Genomic DNA, 19,458 nt, shown 5'->3' on the forward strand with positions numbered 1-19,458 from the left:
GTGGCCCAAAAGCCTTAGGTGGCGAGCCCACAAGATAACTTCATCATAATGCAGCGAGGGACATTTAGGCTCCAATGCTACCCGGGGAAGGCGAGGGCCTGACTTCCGGCCATATGCTGGGAAAGGCCTGATGGTTATGTCAGCCTCAGAGGCTAGCTCCTCCCCTTGCCTTTGGTCAGCCCAGCCCTTGTTGCCCGGCAACATGCATGCCGGCCTACTGGTGGCCTCTCAGGGACAGCCGCAATCAGGCTAAGATTGGTGCAGTTCCACAGGCATGAAATTATGGAACGACTTTGTACATGTTAGTATGTAGCCGCTCCTCCAAACTCTGGCGTGCCCGCCGCCACCATCACACTGCCCACCCACCCCCACCCCAGGACCCCAGACCTCCTCAGGATCCTGCAGCTCAAGAGTTGGCACCTGGAGCAGCAGGTGGGCGCTACTCAGGACTGCACGTGGGCTCGGGCTGTGCAATTTCCACATGAGGTGAACACCCTCCCCACATACGCTGTCGGCGGGGCTCAGCCTGACCCACTGCACTCCCCTGGCAGAAGGGCGAGAGGACCCCGCTATGCCAAGAACCATTTGAAACCACTGTCTGTTGTCCTCCATATGGCGATAGGCCTCCCTTCCTTCCCACTGGGACTGGAGGCTAGGGAAGGAACTATAGTCCCACATGTGTTCTAATTCATACCTGTGAGTTTATGGAAATATCCACTTGATTTCGAGGAAAGGGGAAAAAAAAAAAAAAGCACCAGCAGCTGGCTCCACCTCTGGAATTGAAAATCTGGCTGGTATTTCACACCATCTCTGGCCCATGAGGAAGAAGCCACATGTCCCCCCAGTACTGTCCCAGCAGAATCATGACACAACAGCCCACACGGGCCCTCAGCTATCATTCAGCCTCATGTGTTTTAAGTGCATGTCATGACCCATTAGCAGCTCACAGAACCAACTTCATGGTTCACAACTGGCATTTTTCAATAAATAGAAAAGCATGTAACAGCACAGGAAACAGAAAGTATGCCTACAGAAAGGTGCCATTATGTGGAACTTTTGCTTAATTATCTTCACAGATGTAGATATTGAATTGAGAGAGGAAACACATCTTCCTGGGGTCTCAAGGGAAAAAAACAGAGTTTGAAAGCCCCAATCTAGCTAATTGAACCCTACTGCTGATGAGGAAACTGACCCATGCAAGGAAAGCCACTGGAGAGCGTGGCACATGGAGGTGACTGACAGTCCACGTGGCCTGCAGCCTTCACTTCTCTTGGAGGTGACTCTGGCTCTGGAACCTGATATCAGGTTTCCTGGATGCTAAGGAGCCGGGCTCTTCAGCCCCCAAGAGCTGCACTTAAGTGGTCTCTAGTGTGGCTGTGACTTTCACCACCAGACTAAACCTTAGTACCTGACCTCCTGACACATTCAGTGCAATCCCAATCAAAATTGCACCAGCATTCTTCTCGAAGCTAGAACAAGCAATTCTAAAATTTGTATGGAACCACAAAAGACCCCGAATAGCCAAAGTAATATTGAAGAAGAAGACCAAAGGAGGAGGCATCACAACACCAGACTTTAGCCTCTACTACAAAGCTGTAATCCCAAGACAGCATGGTATTGGCACAAAAACAGACATGTAGACCAGTGGAATAGAAGAGAGACTCCAGAATTGGACCCACAAAAGTATGGCCAACTAATCTTTGACAAAGCAGGAAAGAGCATCCAATGGAAAAAAGACAGTCTCTTTAACAAATGGTGCTGGGAGAACTGGATGGCAACATGCAGAAGAATGAAACTAGACCACTTTCTCACACCATACACAAAAATAAACTCAACATGGATGAAGGACCTGAATGTGAGACAGGAAACCATCAAAACCCTAGGGGAGAAAGCAGGCAACAACCTCTTTGACATCAGCCACAGCAATTTCTTACTCGACACATCTCCAAAGGCAAGGGAATTAAAAGCAAAAATGAACTATTCGGACCTCATCAAGATAAAAAGCTTCTGCACTGCAAAGGAAACAGTCAACAAAACTAAAAGGCAACCGACGGAATGGGAAAAGATATTTGCAAATGACATATCGGACAAAGGGCTAGTATCCAAAATCTATAAAGAACTCACCCAACTCCACACCCAGAAAACAAATAATCCAATGAAGAAATGGGCAGAAGACATGAACAGACACTTTTCTAAAGAAGACATCCAGATGGCCAACAGTCACATGAAAAGATGCTCAACGTCACTCCTCATCACGGAAATATAAATCAAAACCACACTGAGATGTCACCTCATGCGGGCCAGAGTGGCTAAAATGAACAAATCAGGAGACTGTAGATGCTGGCGAGGATGTGGAGAAACGGGAACCCTCTTGCACTGTTGGTGGGAATGCAACCTGGTGCAGCCGCTCTGGAAAACAGTGTGGAGGTTCCTCAAAAAATTAAAAATAGAACCACCCTATGACCCAACAATAGCACTGCTAGGAATTTACCCAAGAGATACAGGAGTGCTGACGCATAGGGGCACTTGTACCCCAATGTTTATGGCAGCACTTTCAACAATAACCAAATTATGGAAAGAGCCTAAATGTCCATCAACTGATGAATGGATAAAGAAATTGTGGTTTATATACACAATGGAATACTACGTGGCAATGAGAAAGAATGAAATGTGGCCTTTTGTAGCAATGTGGATGGAACTGGAGAGAGTTATGCTAGGTGAAATAAGTCATAGAGAGAAAGACAGATACCATATGTTTTCACTCTTATATGGATCCTAAGAAACTTAACAGATGACCATGGGGGAGGGGAAGGAAAAAAAAAGTTAGAGAGGGAGGGAGCCAAGCCATAAGAGACTCTTAAAAACTGAGAACAAACTGAGGGCTGATGGGGAGTGGGAGGGAGGGGAAAGTGGGTGATGGGCATTGAGGAGGGTACCTGTTGGGATGAGCACTGGGTGTTGCATGGAAACCCATTTGATAATAAATTTCATATTAAAAAAAAGAAAGTGCTGCCATAAACATTGGGGTACAAGTGCCCCTATGCGTCAGCACTCCTGTATCTCTTGGGTAAATTCCTAGCAGTGCTATTGTTGGGTCATAGGGTGGTTCTATTTTTAATTTTTTGAGGAACCTCCACACTGTTTTCCAGAGCGGCTGCACCAGGTTGCATTCCCACCAACAGTGCAAGAGGGTTCCCGTTTCTCCACATCCTCGCCAGCATCTACAGTCTCCTGATTTGTTCATTTTAGCCACTCTGGCCCGCATGAGGTGACATCTCAGTGTGGTTTTGATTTATATTTCCGTGATGAGGAGTGACGTTGAGCATCTTTTCATGTGACTGTTGGCCATCTGGATGTCTTCTTTAGAAAAGTGTCTGTTCATGTCTTCTGCCCATTTCTTCATTGGATTATTTGTTTTCTGGGTGTGGAGTTGGGTGAGTTCTTTATAGATTTTGGATACTAGCCCTTTGTCCGATATGTCATTTGCAAATATCTTTTCCCATTCCGTCGGTTGCCTTTTAGTTTTGTTGACTGTTTCCTTTGCAGTGCAGAAGCTTTTTATCTTGATGAGGTCCGAATAGTTCATTTTTGCTTTTAATTCCCTTGCCTTTGGAGATGTGTCGAGTAAGAAATTGCTGTGGCTGATGTCAAAGAGGTTGTTGCCTGCTTTCTCCCCTAGGGTTTTGATGGTTTCCTGTCTCACATTCAGGTCCTTCATCCATGTTGAGTTTATTTTTGTGTATGGTGTGAGAAAGTGGTCTAGTTTCATTCTTCTGCATGTTGCCATCCAGTTCTCCCAGCACCATTTGTTAAAGAGACTGTCTTTTTTCCATTGGATGCTCTTTCCTGCTTTGTCAAAGATTAGTTGGCCATACTTTTGTGGGTCCAATTCTGGAGTCTCTCTTCTATTCCACTGGTCTACATGTCTGTTTTTGTGCCAATACCATGCTGTCTTGGGATTACAGCTTTGTAGTAGAGGCTAAAGTCTGGTGTTGTGATGCCTCCTCCTTTGGTCTTCTTCTTCAATATTACTTTGGCTATTCGGGGTCTTTTGTGGTTCCATACAAATTTTAGAATTGCTTGTTCTAGCTTTGAGAAGAATGCTGGTGCAATTTTGATTGGGATTGCATTGAACGTGTAGATTGCTTTGGGTAGTATTGACATTTTAACAATATTTATTATTCCAACCCATGAGCACGGAATGTTTTTCCATTTCTTTGTGTCTTCTTCAATTTCCTTCATAAGCTTTCTATAGTTTTCAGCATACAGATCTTTTACATCTTTGGTTAGGTTTATTCCTAGGTGTTTTATGCTTCTTGGTGCAATTGTGAATGGAATCGGTTTCTTTATTTGTCTTTCTGTTGCTCCGTTATTAGTGTATAAGAATGCAACTGATTTCTGTACATTAAATTTGTATCCTGCGGCTTTGCTGAATTCATGTATCAGTTCTAGCAGACTTTTGGTGGAGTCTATCGGGTTTTCCATGTATAATATCATGTCATCTATAGCAGCACTTTCAACAATAGCCAAATGATGGAAAGAGCCTAAATGTCCATCAAATGGCAAAGGGATAAAGAAGATGTGGTTTATATATACAATGGAATACTAGTTGGCAATGAGAAAGAATGAAATCATGCCATTTGCAGCAACGTGGATGGAACTGGAGGGTATTATGGCTAGTGAAATAAGTCAGGCAAAGAAAGACAGATACCATGTTTTCACTCATATGTGGATCCTGAGAAATTTAACAGAAGACCGTGGGGGAGGGGAAGGGGAAAAAAGTTACAGAGAGGGAGGAAGGCAAACCATAAGAGACTCTTAAATACTGAGAATAAACTGGGGGTTGGTGGGGGGGGGGGTGGGAGGTAGAGGGGAAAGTGGGTAATGGGCACAGAGGAGGGCACCTGTTGGGATGAGCACTCGGTGTTGTATGGAAACCAATTTGACAATAAATTATATTTAATAAAAAAAAAACTTCTTTTTCCAATAGGACCTGGTTAGATAACAGCTAACAATGACTAAAAGTTAACTATTTGGCAACTATTTTGTAAGGGGCTTACACGCATCCTCTCCCTCCATGTATAATTACTTTATCTCACTTGGCATATGATAAAGCCCTGTATGTTAATATCTCACACATACATAGTGCCATCATTTTTACTATGACTGTTCTATTCTAAGCATTTCATGCATATTGTTTAATGTCAGCCTCAGCTCTATACAGTAGGTGCTATTCTAGTCCCCATTTTGCAGGCAGTGATTTGAGGTAAGAGAGGCTTACATGACTTGCCCAAGATCACACACCTAACGGATGACAGAGCTGAGACTTGAACCCAGGTGGTCAGGCTTCAGAGCCCACCCTCATAACTACTTCTACTGTTCATGATTAGCTCCACTTCCAGGTGCAGAAACAGAGACCCAGAGAAGTTCGATCATTATGTTGACTCCACCCAGAGACTGCCCATAAGCCAGGGAAATGTCCAACATATTTAACAGCGGGTAAGGCAGGACCATGAACATCAGGATGGACAAGGGCCTAGGCTGAAGCCCCTCTCGGTGCCAAACCTTGAGTCGTTAATAGCTGCCTCCTGAGAAGGTCCAGAGGCTTTCAGGGCAAACGCCAGAACGACAAAGATACTCACACAACTTAGCACAAAGGCCATTTTATTTCATGTTTAAAATGTGATTTTATTTGAGAATAGTTGACACACAATGTTACAGTAGTTCCAGGTGTGAAACTCAGTGGTCCAGCTTCTCTGTGTGTGAGGCTGTGTTCACCACAAGGGTAGCTACCACCTGTCCCCACGTAAAACTACTACAACACTGACCCTATTTGACTATGGCTATTTAACCAGAAGGGAAGTTTTTAATTATGTTATCACTTTTCACTACTACAAACAGCCCAGATAAAAGAGAACTAAAGTTCTTACTGGAATCTTTGAATTCTGCTTTGTCAATTACAGGCTTGGGGATGATTCAATCCCCAACTTTGACTGATGAGGAAACCAGGGCTGCTATGTGAAGTGTCATGCCCAAGGTCACAAAGCTAGTAAGTGTCAGGGTCCAGATGAAAACCTAGGGCTCCTGAACTGGAGCTTTCAGGGTTTGTCTATGGTGGCTTGTCCTTTCTCCATCCATGCTGACTCTGCTCAATACATACTCACTAACACACATGTCGTGAGCCCAGCCCACAGCTGACAGGGCACACCCTGACAATCCCGGGATCCTAAGACACAGGCTCGGCTGCCCAAATTTCCACCAGTGATGATGCCAGTCTCATGCATATGTAGATTTTTTGAGTAAGCACCTGAATTCTGTGTGACTGATTTCAGTACCCATTGGAGGCGGCTTCTAAATTTAGAATGAACATCCCAGGCAGTCTATTGCACGAATGTATACTTCTCAGAAGACGTCAGAAACAGTAAAGTTGACATACATAAAACAGTTTCTTCATACCTTAATAATACTGAACTGTAAAAATAAAGTATCTCCAACAAACAATGCTTTAACCACAATGCCCTTCAAAATTAACCACAATAGTCAAGGACTATCCAGATTTCTTTTTAATGAAAAGCCACAAGAGTCCCCATCCTTACTCTCACTTGCCAGTACAGTTTCCCAGGCCTGGCAGCCATCACCACATACCTGCCACTATCCAATCTAGAGCTTTAGTAATTGATCACCTGGCATGCCAACCTGCACATTCTGTGACAATACCACCTTTGCAGGAGCTGAAGAGCCTGTTCATTTTAATCACCACCCCCTTTGTCTATTCTGATTCGTTGCTTATATTCAATTACGTGGCTCCCCTGGCCTCTGCATATTCAGGAGAGGGAGGGGCCGGGACAGGGAGGGGCCTTTCATTGAAAACATCTTAACCATGTAGACCCTGCAAAGCAACATTGCAGAGGGACCCAGAGTCCACGTTGACATGCAACCTTCCATCGAAACACCTTATCGTCCCTTACCAGAACAGATGGGGAAAAAAAATTACTCTTATGCCCTGAAATTTTCCATTCTTGATCTCAGCCCAAAGGTGACTCTTTTATTTTTAAACTTAAGCAAAAAAAAAAAAAAAAAAAAAAAAAAAGTTCAACTATTTTTGATTCATGCCTGGGCTAAAGAAACACACTTTGTTCTTGTTAAAGCAAGGTAAGATTTTTTTTAACACCTAAGTAGCTCAAACAACTGAGCTTCAAATGCCCAAGCATCCCAACTAGCTAGTGTTCACAGTGATAGCACGTTTGCTATAATTGCAAAGCCAAAAATCAATAGCCAGCGTAACAGGGAGCTGGGATTCCACTTTCTGTATACCTTGTCCCCAGTTCTACTAAATACTTTAAGAACGATGTAGAATTCTGAAATATTTTAGCTGGGTGTCTGAGCCTGAAGCTCTTCCTGGATGATAAGGGATAGGTCACCTGACTGCCTCTGTCCCCAGACCTTGCTCCCCTGCCCTCTTCCCATCCATCCTATCCACTGTAGCCCCTCCCACACTGTTCCTTCTCCTCGAGTTCCATCCAGCTACTCCCATCTCCATGGAGGAAGAGGAAGGTAGAACACCTGCATGAGAAGCATTAGGGGAACAAACCACCCTTTATCCAACCAGCCCCATAACCCCATGTACCTTCCCTCTCCTTGATGAATCCCCTGGATTTCAGCCACAAGATTCTTCTCTCTACTCTCTCATCCTACCCTAACATACACAACTACAGGCCCAGGGGAGAGCCCACAGTGATGGGGTTGCCTCCATCTACCCTTCCGTTGGAGGGGGGGGAGGGTTGCTGTGTGCCATACACTTGGCAAGCAAGACCCTAGGGCCGAGTCCTGCCTCTGCCACTTATTAACTGTGTGCCTGTGAGCAAGTCGCACCCACTCTGCAAACTGGCCCTGATCACATCTGTCCTGCCTGCCCCATAGTGTCGTTATGAGAATCTCGGGGAATCACGGAAGTGGGCGCACTTTGGACTCAGCCCTCGACATAAACGTGTATTCCTATCAATAGAAACATAGTGCAGTAGAGTGTGGTATGTTCCTTTAGAATAAAGTCCAACAGATACTGACATTAAGTGAAAAACACCAGGCAGAAAACAAGGCACTAAAAGAGAAGAACACAGACTGGGATCTATAGGGCTCCTGCTAAGGGCAAGTTCACAGTGACAAGCCATCAGTGAAGGGTTCCTGGAAGAGGAGCCTTTCTACCAAACCTGGAGTGGCTCTCACCACGCTGATCAAAGACCAACAGCTCTTCAAGGGCAGGGCACCTCTCTCATAGGTCTCAGTTTTCCCAGCCTCTCCCTGGCACTAACTCACTTCATAGTAGATGGGTGTTGAGTGAAGGGAAGCCTGAACGAACCAGGAACTCGGACACCTGGGAGGAGGAGAGGGGAGTCCCAGATAAGAACAGGCAGGTTGTGAAGGCTTGTTCGGGGCACACCGCAGACCAGTTTGGGTGCAGTGAGGCTCACAGAGGGCAGATGAGGAAGGGGAGGTTGGAAAGGCGGGCCGGGGTCTGAGGGCAGAGGCCTCAACCACGGGGTGCAGGAGGAGGTCAGGCTTCTGAGCACATGGAGGAGCAAAGGGAGTTCAGAGTGATGTCATAAAATCAGTATTTGGGGAGATGACTCTGGCAGCTGCACGCAGGACTGGCTGGGGAAGGGAGCACAGGAGACCTGGCAGAGCAGCCAGGAGGCAACTGCAATAATTCAAGCAGGTGGTGAGAGGGGCCGGCGAGCCACTGCCTCCCCGGCAGAATCACGCTTCTGGCAGCAACCGTCTCTACGACAGCGGGAGCGCCATCAAGGGCAACACTCGGCGACTGTCCCCATTAGACTGCACCTCCAATGTCCACCAGTCCTCCCGCCTGACAGCCGGTGCTGGCTATGCCCGGCACCGGTTTCCTGCAAGTGGCCACCTTCCCCCTCCTGGATCCCGCCAGGGCTGAGCCAGTCCATTTTTAGATGACAGCTCCCATAGTACACTCTCCCTTAAAGGAGATAAACAGGGATGAGGCGGGGTGGGGGGTGGGGGCGCAGGGAGAGAGCTTCCACGGCTGAGCGCACTGTCCCAAAGAGGTATCTTCCCAATGATTTCATAAGGCACTATGTTGACATGACACTGAAGACTACGATAAAAAGGAGGTGGAGAAAAAAGTATGAAAGAAAGGACTGGAGGGTTCAAGCCACATTAAAACCACGATGAGAGGTAAATCCTGCTGGTTAAGAGCTGGGGCGGGAGGTATGGGGTGGGAGTGGGCTCTGATGACAGACTGCCTTCATTCCAATCCAGCCCCTGCCGCTTCCTAGCCTGTGACCTTGGGAACCTGGACTCTGTGAGTCAGTTTCCCATCTGTAAAATGACATTAATGATAGCTCCCACCCACTGGGGCAGGAGTGAGAACTGAATGGTTGATCAGTACTTGGCGCTGGTCTGTGATTGATAAGTGGGCCAGTAAGCGGCTGTGATTGATAAGCGGCTGATGGGGAGGCGGGGGCGGGTACTGTGCCAGAGGCCGGCTCCCCAGCACAAACTGGCTCTGATTCCCGTGGCTTAGGAGCAAGCCCCCTGCACTGTGATGTCCTGTAGCAGGTGCATCATTGTGAGCTCCCTGGACGACACGTGCCTCCCCACAACCTGGTTCTCTTATCAGGGGGCACACAGAACAGGCTGACGCCTCTTCCCCATCACAGACCTTCAGACACGGGAAGGCAGCTGCTGTGTCTCCACAAAATAGTCCCTTCCCAAAGGTCTTTGTGTTTCTCTCCCCTTTCATTTCTCTTAACATTCACCTGCTGCACAGAGAAGATGAGGCATCAGAGATAGCTAAATAAGAAGAAAATGTTTTTTAGATGGAATAGCAAAAAAGGGGGGGGGGGCTTTGAAAATGATTTGCATCCCATTGGTTCTGGAGGCTTATATGAATGGAATCCCTTCCACAAGAAGCTGCAACCCTCTGGGGAATATCCCCACACCCCACGCCCCCAGAGCCCTGCCCCAGAGAAGATGGAGGTTAGCTTCAGGTCCTCCCGATCCCCCAGGGCCCAGCTCAGGGTGGCCACCTGAATAGCCTAGCAGCACGAGCACCTCTCACCATGCATGAATGCTGTGGGAAGCATTTGAAAATAAAGTTTCCAATTACTGCTGGCATTTCTGGAGTGTCCTGCTGCTGGCTGCAGCTGTCCCATGGAAGGCCAGTGACGTCATCTGCAGGCCTGACAGTGCTGAGTTCCAAGGCTGGGCTGGGCCCATGTCACTGGGGAGGGGGAACCTGCCATTTCCTCCTGAAAGCCAGCTCTACTCGGGCTCACTGCTTCCCTTCCTGGGGAGAATTCCATTGTCATGACTTGGATCCACACCAGGAAAGGTCCAGAAGCTATTCCAAGGTCCGGGACAACCCCATTAGACAGTTTCTAAAATCTTAGTATATGCCAAGCATTGTTGTGGGTCCAGGCAAGTCCAGAGGAGACCTGCTCCCCAAATTCTCACTGTACTCATTTCACAGAAAGAAAAAAAGAATGAGCTGTGTTCCTCTGCTAGAGAGAAGGAGAAAATACAGAGATAAAAAGGGAAAGGGAAAAAAAGGAGTTGGGTGCCTGGGTGGCTCAGTCAGTTAAGCATCTGACTCTTGATCTCAGCTCAGGTTATGATCTCACAGTACATGAGTTCAAGCCCTGCAGTCAGGCTCTACACTGGCAGCGCAGAGCCTGCTTGGGATTCTGTGTGTGTCTCTCTCTATGCCCCTCTTCTGCTCTCTCTCTCTCTCTTTCTCTATCTATCTCTGTCTCTCTCTCTCTCTGTGTCTCAAAGTAAATACACTTTTTAAAAAAAGGAGTGAAAGTCAAAGGAGAAGAATGGACATGGAGAAAATGAAGGTGGGAAGCAGAAGAAAGAGGGGGAGAGGATCTGTATGTGAGGCTATTTTTGCCTCTGAGCTCCTCTACAGGTACCTCCCATCCCCCTCCTCCTCCCCACTGTTCAGGAACTCAGGTCCTGTCCTGTAGAGCTGACCAAGAGGACAGGGTGCACAATGTCTGCAGAGCAATGTAACAGATTGGGCCCAACCCCAAAATAGAGTCCAAGCTCAATGCAAAATTCAGATTTCCCAAGGGTTGGGATTGGATTAACTGGGAATAGGATTTGCAGGCTTTGCCTGACCAAGATCCATATCTGTCGCCATATTAACCACATTCATGCCCCTCTCAAAGTCAGAACCCCACCATCCACTCCCACCTCAGGATGGGAGGCCTGACCAGAGCCTCGCTACCTGAGACCAGCTCTTCTGACTGGTAGCCTGCCTTGCAGTCATCCTGGTTGCAATTATAATTATTAAATTATAGGACCCTTCCCAAAGAAGAAGGAAATGGGAGAGACTATGTATTCTTCAGAAGCAAGAGAAATAAAGGGAAAAGGGAAATCAAGACCTTTTCAAAAACTACCTAATAGAACCTTCAGAGCAAATCTGTGGAGTCTGATTACATAAGATCAAACTGCATCTGAGAGGTTAAGAAGTAACCCAAGGTTACATAGCCAAAAAATGAAAGCATGCCTGGGTCCCATGTGGTTTTTCTAATACATTATAATGCATTCAGTCCTGCAAAACTGCACATTTTTTAATGTTATCTTTGATGTACCCTTATTCGGAATTGCTATCTTAATGTTTCTAATAAAAATAGCCTGTAAAAGCGCAAGCCTAACACTAAAGATCATATTTTCAATTTCAGCGGTTACATTTTTCATTTCTGGAAGTTCTATTTCTTTTTCTTGAAATGTCTGTACTTTTTTAAATTAGTATAGTGCTTCTTGCTCATTTTTTCCAACAACATATTTTTATAACATTTGAAATACATTATGTATCCAATTGGTCTTATACGTGAAGCCCTTGGATCCGCTTCTTATATCTGTTTGTGCTCTCACTCATGGTGACTAGTTTCCCTGTTTCGTTATATAAGGGTAAAGCTCATGTCTGAAGGGTTTTACCTACAGGAACCTTTCAATGCTCGAGCTATGAGAATGTCTCTCTAGAGGGAATTTGTCATTTGATTCTGACAGATGCTATGGAGTGTTATCAACCCAAAACGACATCAGGTTAATTTCAAAGCTTGGGGTGTCCTGGGTCATGCAGGTAGTATAAATTCAAACCTGAACCCTCATGAAGGCAGATCTATGACCATAAATTCTCACAGAAAACATTGTTTCACCCTCCCTCAACCAAGCCAAAGGTGAAACAGGTAAAGTCCCCTGTCTGCTCCCTTTGCACTGCCCCTGCTGTCCCCCCACCCCCTCCTAAATGTTTGCTGGATCACCTGCTCCCTGAGGATGTAGCCACCACCACCACCCCCCCCCCCCCCCGCAAGGTCAGGCTTTATGCAGGAATCTCATTTCCAACTTCCCACCTGGCAAGGGCCCAAGGTCTGATCTCCTGGGCCTTCATAAAGCCCATGCTTTCAATCCTGGCTTAAAGTCTGACACTCCTTTAGAATGACTCTTTTTAGACATATCAAAGTATCTCTCAGGGCCTGCATCTGTGTCCTCTCCTATACTTAACTGAAGGCTGGGAATGACTTTCTCTTGTCTCAGGAGCCCACAGTTCCCAGAGCCCTCTACGACAGAAGCTTTAAAAACTTTAAAATTTTAAAGCCTTTACTGGGGAAAAAAAAAAAAAAAGCAGCCACAGCAAGGTTTTAATGACCTACAACAGCTAATAGTAATGAAGAAAAGTGCATTCCACTGTGAAGTCAGCAGTTTCTATTAAGGGGCATCTGAACTCTTCTAAAGAAGAGAGAACAAAGAAGAAGAATGAAATATTAGAATACAGCCAAGTAGATGTGAAAGGAATATACAAAGAATGCAGAGACATTCCTGTCTTTTTATTTTGCTTGGTTATTCCTCATCTGTGGCACAGCAAAATAACAGTGACACCTTTTCTGTGCATGCACACACACACACACACACACACACACGACGTGGGCCTTTGTTAAAGCTGGAAATAAGTGCATCATTAGAGACTACAATTCAGTTTTCTAATTTTTTTAATGTTTATTTATTTTTGAGAAAGAGAGAGAGAGCACAAGTGGAGAAGGGGCAAAAAGAGAGGGAGACACGGAATCCAAAGCAGGCTCCAGGCTCTGAGCTGTCAGCACAAAGCCCGATGCAGGGCTCGAACTCATGGACTGTGAGATCATGACCTGAACTGAAGTCAGATGCTTTTTTTCTTTTTAATTTATTTACTTTTGAGAGAGAGACAGAGACAGAGCACAAGTTGGGAAGAGGCAGAGAGAGAGGGAGGGACACAGAATCTCAAACAGGCTCCAGGCTCTGAGCTGTCAGCACAGAGCCCGATGCAGGGCTCGAACTCACAGACTATGAGATGATGACCTGAGTTGAAGTCGGACGCTTAACCGACTGAGCCACCCAGCCGCCTCTACAATTCAATTTTCTAAAGAAACCAGACCACACGAAACCCCTGATATAGGTACAGACCACAACAGTTCTATCACTGTCAAACCCTTCACCTACATCATCCCCACAAAAAAAACCTCTGTCGTTCACAGGTTGCTGACAACTTTCTAATAACTAGTCTTCCCCACTTTCCTCCATCTACCACTCTTTCCTCTCAAAAGACATCCACTGACTAAATCAATAACACACTCACACACACACACTTCAATTTTTATCTGCAGGTCCAAAACCCCTTACTCAAAACTGTGGAGCCAGATGTGTTTTAGAATTCCAACTGTTTCAGATTTAGAAAATTAATTAGGTGAATCTATGGGGTTTGGGCCACAAATCACTGTCACACACACTACAGTTTCTTCAGGGACACTCACATATGATTCTCCAGACTAAGCTAGATGAATCAAGACCATCAGCAGCCTCACATAAGTTTGGGGAAGGATTGCCTCCCTCCCCAATGAGTTAGGTGAAAACCCTCACTTTCTGGAACTTTAGAGATTTTGGAATTATAAGCAAGGGGTTGTGGACTCAGATCAATGAGTTCTCTCTCAAAATCCCTCACTTAGATCCCCAGTCCAAACGTCCTTAGGACTCAGTTGCAAAATCCATGTTCTGGTTCTCAGAAGAGGAAGAAGAAAAGAACAGTGACCAGAAGAGAAAGCATTGAGATGGGTGATGGCCAGAGAGAGCCTGGCCAGGCCCGGAAGCCACGGCTTTGTAGGCACAAAACCACAGAACATGTCATGAAATGGCCCCAAAAGGTCCCTAGCAAAGTCTCAGGTTCAATAAGTCAAGCTGGGGCAGGGTGGATGGTGGCAATCAATACAGTTGGATTCGAGTCTCAGATTTGCGACTAAGAGACACGCAATGTGAGGCAGAGCTTCAGCCTCCTCCCGGACAATGCCATACACATCATGGGTCATGAGGATCCCATGAGGAATAGTGCCTCGGGCACTTGGTAAGTGCCATATAATTTCGTTTGTAAGATTAAATTATGATTACTTTCTACATACAGTGTTTCCTGACACTTCTGAACCCAGCATTTATGATGCACATTCAGCGTCACCCCGTGATTGGTACAAATGGCTACTTTCAGAGGCCCTAAATGCTGGCCGCTGCAGAGCCTGGGTCTGGAGACCATAACCACCACCCTCTTTCCTGCCTCATCTTAGCCCATGGAAGGCTCAGCTCAACCCCTCGATAAATGATGACCAGAACTCTGTATTTGTTACCCAGCCTCCTGGGAGACGGGCAGTGGCATAGCAGAGGGATTACTTTGGGTAAATATTTCTCTAAACGTCATTCTTGCCACCACCGGTGTTCAGGGCGAGGGGGCCAGGCTCCCAACAACCCCCGATTCTAACCCAAGGGAGCCTGGGATGCTGCAGACTTCATTATCTCACAACACAGAGCAAAGGGCCCCACCGAGGGTGAGCTCCAGCATGAAGCACTGGTGGCAAAGGGAGGGCAAGGAGAATTCCTGAACCAGGCTCGCAAGGAGCTAGTGACTGCCTTCCCCAGAACACAGCAGCACATCTTCCTTATAACACTTAGTACTTGGATCTGTGAGCCACTGCATTATAATTCCACCCCTCAGCCCATAGCAGGTATCCAACCCCACCTCTACAGGCACAGGAATCTCGCTGCACCTTTCTGACAGCTGGAAGCCGCCTCCCGATGCACCTTTCCAGGCCCCAGGGAACTCACTGAAAGGCCGGAGGCACTTTCCTTTACCTGGCAGGCAAACAGGGGTTATTCTACCCAATTCCCCCTGATGTACAGCTGAGAAAACTGAGGTCTATTTTTCCATGGGGCTAAAGCGCTGGTCCTCAACACTGTCTGCACATTAGAATCGCCTGGGGAGCTTGTGACTTTCCCAGTGGCCCTGCCACATGCACGTGCTCTGCGGTGATCCTTTGTTTCTCTTCCCGAGTGATTCCACTGCGCAGCCAGCGCTGCGGGCCAGTGCTCTGGCTCCTAGTTATCGATCTCACCCGTGCTTCAGAGCCACCTGGAGGCCCCCACCCCACAGGTCCTGACTCACTGGCTCCGGAGCGCAGCCTGACAATTTCCGTTTCTGATGCCGCTGGTCCAAGGAAAGACCTAGTGCTTCCCTGGTGGTCCAGGGAGAGAAGCGGAACTTTGAGAATCAGTGCGTGAGGCCCAGGGATAGCCTCAGTTTTCTCAGCTGTGGGTTGGAAAGAATGACTCCTGGCTTAAGAAGCTCTGGTCCGGAGCCGAGCTCCCCAGATTTCCGTACGTACACCTGGGAAATCTTGCTGAACTCCAGGCCTGGGCTTGGCAGATCTGGGGTAGGACCCATGCTCCAGGTCCTACAACTAAACTGGGAGCAGCGAGCCCAGACCAGCGTGCCTGACTTCCATGTTCTTCCCATGCTTCTCACTTCAGGCAGGTTTAGGGCCAGGCAACTCGGCCTTTCCCTAACAGAGATGTGTCTTCCTGAAACTTCCATTCTGACGTCCTTGCCCTGTGACACGGGATAGAGGGAATATGCCTCTCCTCCAGGAGACCCCCTAGGTATCCTGTCCCTCCCTCTGACTCTCAACCTCCCTCCATACAAATCTAACAAACCCCACTCCCTCTTCTCTTCTTCCACTGTCATGGCAAACACCGCTCTCCACTAGCAGGCTGCTTCCTAGGAGCCCACTGTGCGCCGTGCCGTGTCTGGGGCATAAGGACAGAGACACAGGAAGAAACACCATCGTAAGAGGGGGTGCCACAGGCCTCAAGAGAAGGGACACTAAGAGCTGGAACCAGAGGACTGCAAGGGAAGAAGCCTCAGCCGCCCGTCTTGAGGCCAGGATGTCTCAGGGCCAGCCCCCTGCCCTCTGAGGCACCGGCCCCATTCTCCAGATAGGACAACATCAGCCTGGAAGGTGCTGCCAGAGGCAGACAAGAAGAAGAGGGTTAACAGTAATGACTTAGGTTGTTTCACAGTTACCACGGGCTTGGCATCGTGTTCTCAAGTGCTCTACACGTCCTATCTCTTTACTCCTGCCAGAACCCCAAGAAATGCTCAGTACCATGGTGTCCCATTTTACAGAGAAGAACGGAGACAGGATGAGGAGGTAACCTGGCTACCAGGAAGTTAGAGAGCTAAAATTTAATTCCAGGTTGAAAAAGCTACGCTCTTAACTGCCACATCGAAGGCTGGGAGACGCCTTAGACTCAGCACTCTTCCAAGATCAAGTGTTCCTTGAAAGATGGTCACGCAAGGGCAGGTTGCTTTTGGAGCTGTCCTCATGCCATTCCATGCAGTAATAAATAACAATTTCATTTTACTCAAGATACTAGACTACTCTAAATAATGCATACGTATATACAGATTAATTACTTATACATGTTAATATATGGTTATACTGTATAACAGAATATGTCATTGTAATACATAAATATATCAAATGAGTATACATATGTGCACATATATCTCTAGTCTTACAACATCCTCATTAGGCAGATACTAAGTTCTCTCTTTTCCAAATGAGAAAGCGAATGAAAAGAGTTCGTGCAACTTCCCCAAGGGCTCACAGCTGTGAAAAGCCAGGATTTGAACCCTGACAGCTTTGTTCCCAAGTCATCCTCTTGATGCCCCACTCCACTGCTCACACTGGCTTCCTCTGACTCAACTACAAATTCAGAGCACAGTTCGAGGCTTCTAGGTGCTCTCTATGCCCACACCATGCCCAGCCCCGATGCCGAATCCTTTGTAGGTGCCTTGATAAATGCCTACTAATGAACAAACAGGTGCCTCCTGCACTATTTATAGCTCCCAGCATGGCCAACTGGCTATAATCAGCACAGCCTCCCTCAGGACACGGCTAAATTAAACCGGTGGGATTAGAAGCAACAGCCTCACACAGCACCTCTGGACACCTCCAGCAAAGAGCACTGGTGCTGCACAGGAGTCCCAGCCAGTGGCCTTTCTCTTGGATGGTGCCCTGATCCAAGGGTTTCCCAATGGCCTCTAGTGGCCTGATCTCAATTCTGGGGGCTGATTTCTCCTGGGACCCCCTAATAAAGTCAAAAGTAGATGAGTAATCCCTCTCTTTGAGGGTCGGGAAGCCAGGATTCTGGTCCTGGCTTTGCCTATGATCAGCCCAATGGCCAAGAGACTCCACTTGTCTGGCTTTCAGTTTTGCCTCTTGAAACGCAGAGGCCAGGACAGGTCCATTTCTGAAGTCCCTCCGGGGCATTTTGCATATGTCAAGTGGCCACCGCTGGTGCTGTCCTGGGGCTGAGATAGATCCCAGGAGGCTGTAGAGAAGGGCCTAGGGAAGGTGCAGGCCACCCACAAGGGAGGGCTCTGACCTGAGAGCCTGCTGTGACTTCTCAGCACACCGCGCTGTCAACCTTTTCTTTAATGATCTGTGCAACTGCTCAACCGCCATCGTTGCATAAAAGCAGCCACAGAAGATATGTAAATGAATGCACATGGCTACGTTCTAATAAAACTTTATGTATACACATCGAGATTTGAATTTCTCAGAATTTTCATGTGTCAAAAAATAATATCCTTCTTTTGTTTTTTTCCAACCACTGAAAGATATATAAACCATCCTCAGCTCATGGGCCATACAGACAGACGTGGCCAGCCATGGGGGCGGGGCGGGGGCGGTGTTGAAAAGTTTTAGTTAAGCGAATGAGAATGTCAGCTGGACCTTGCGTGAAGATGGTGACATCTTCAATCTCTCTCCTGGTTTGTGGAGGATGGGCCAATGGGGGTGTTTTTCCAAAGGCTAAGAGACCCTTCAGGAGGCCCCTGGTATGGGTTAGGTGAAAGATAAAAGAACCCAGCAGAGGAAATGAGACATAAAGGCTCCTCCTGGACAGTAGTCTTTATACTCACCCACGGAGGCTGTGAGGCAGGTGTCCCAGGATCTTTCTTACCAAAACAGTGAGCCACTGCCTTCTATGAATGGCAGTTAAACGTAAACAAGCATGCTGAGTTTGAATCTGGATAACAGCCCTTCATCCTAGCAAAGCAAATCTACACTAATCGCTTTAGCTCCCCACACATACCCAGCTAAACTTTACATAAAATGCTGCTAAAAACAAAGAAACAAACAAACAAACAAACCTTGATGTCTATAATAATGTTACTGTGCACGTATAGGAAAATGGCCCTTAGGGGCACCTGGCTGGCTCACCCGGTAGAGCATGCGACTCGTGATCTCGGGGTCATGAGTTGAAGCCCCACGATGGGCATAGAGGTTACTTAAAAAAAATTTTTTTAATCTAAAAAACAGAAAAATGCCTTTATTTTTCAGAGAGGCATAGTACAATCTTTGGGATGAAATTCTGTGATGTCAGTGATTGACTTTTTTTAGGAAATAAAAGTGAATACAGGAAAACAGCACCCATTTCTCCCGTTGTCCTCCAGGCCACGGCTTGGGGAATCCAGGACACGGCCTGCTCCCCCAGAGGAGACATCTGTGCTCGGCAAAGGTGAAAGTCCTGACCCACAAGCAGGTGAGAGCAGAGGACAAAGCCCAGAATGTTCCTGAAGCTATGCCATTACTGAGAGTCCACGCCCATGCTGCCTTACAGCCCTTTGCCAAGGGCCCAAAACGAGGCTGTAAATTTCTGGCATGGCACTTATCAAAGCTGACATTTATCGAACCCTTACCCTGTGGCCTAAGGCTTAAACTTCATGACAAGCCCCAGAGGGACATACTACTATTATCTCCATGTTGCAGATGAGCAAACTGAGGCTTGACGTACAAACCGTGCAGGCCCACAGGTCCCCAGGCTTGGTTTAATGCCCTGATGCCACCACCTTAAAATCCTTAATAATGTTTGAACAAGAGACCTCGAATTTTCGCTTGGCACGGGCCCCCACAAGTTAGGTAGCCAGTCCTGCTGAAAGTGGCCTAGATCACATGGCTCGCCAGTGAGCCCAGGCCATCAGCCTCCAGCACCGGCCCTCCTAACCACAACACGGTCAGAAATTACATTCATGAAGTGCCTCCTTGATTCCAGGCTCTT

At 47.1% G+C, this 19,458-nt stretch overlaps 1 protein-coding gene and 1 long non-coding RNA gene across 24 annotated transcripts in view; one reads left to right on the plus strand and one right to left on the minus strand.

The window, feature by feature from the left end:
- KCNMA1 (potassium calcium-activated channel subfamily M alpha 1) overlaps positions 1–19,458 on the minus strand; it is a 727,849-nt gene that overhangs the window by 655,880 nt on the left and 52,511 nt on the right. The gene's annotated exons all lie outside the window — the stretch shown is intronic.
- On the plus strand, positions 8,434–17,939 carry LOC128312565 (uncharacterized). Its single transcript, XR_008292015.1, has 2 exons — positions 8,434–9,204; positions 16,098–17,939. It is a non-coding gene; the product is annotated as an uncharacterized LOC128312565 (long non-coding RNA).

The sequence above is a fragment of the Acinonyx jubatus genome, chromosome D2, assembly GCF_027475565.1.
Source record: "Acinonyx jubatus isolate Ajub_Pintada_27869175 chromosome D2, VMU_Ajub_asm_v1.0, whole genome shotgun sequence".
Lineage (NCBI taxonomy): Eukaryota > Metazoa > Chordata > Mammalia > Carnivora > Felidae > Acinonyx > Acinonyx jubatus.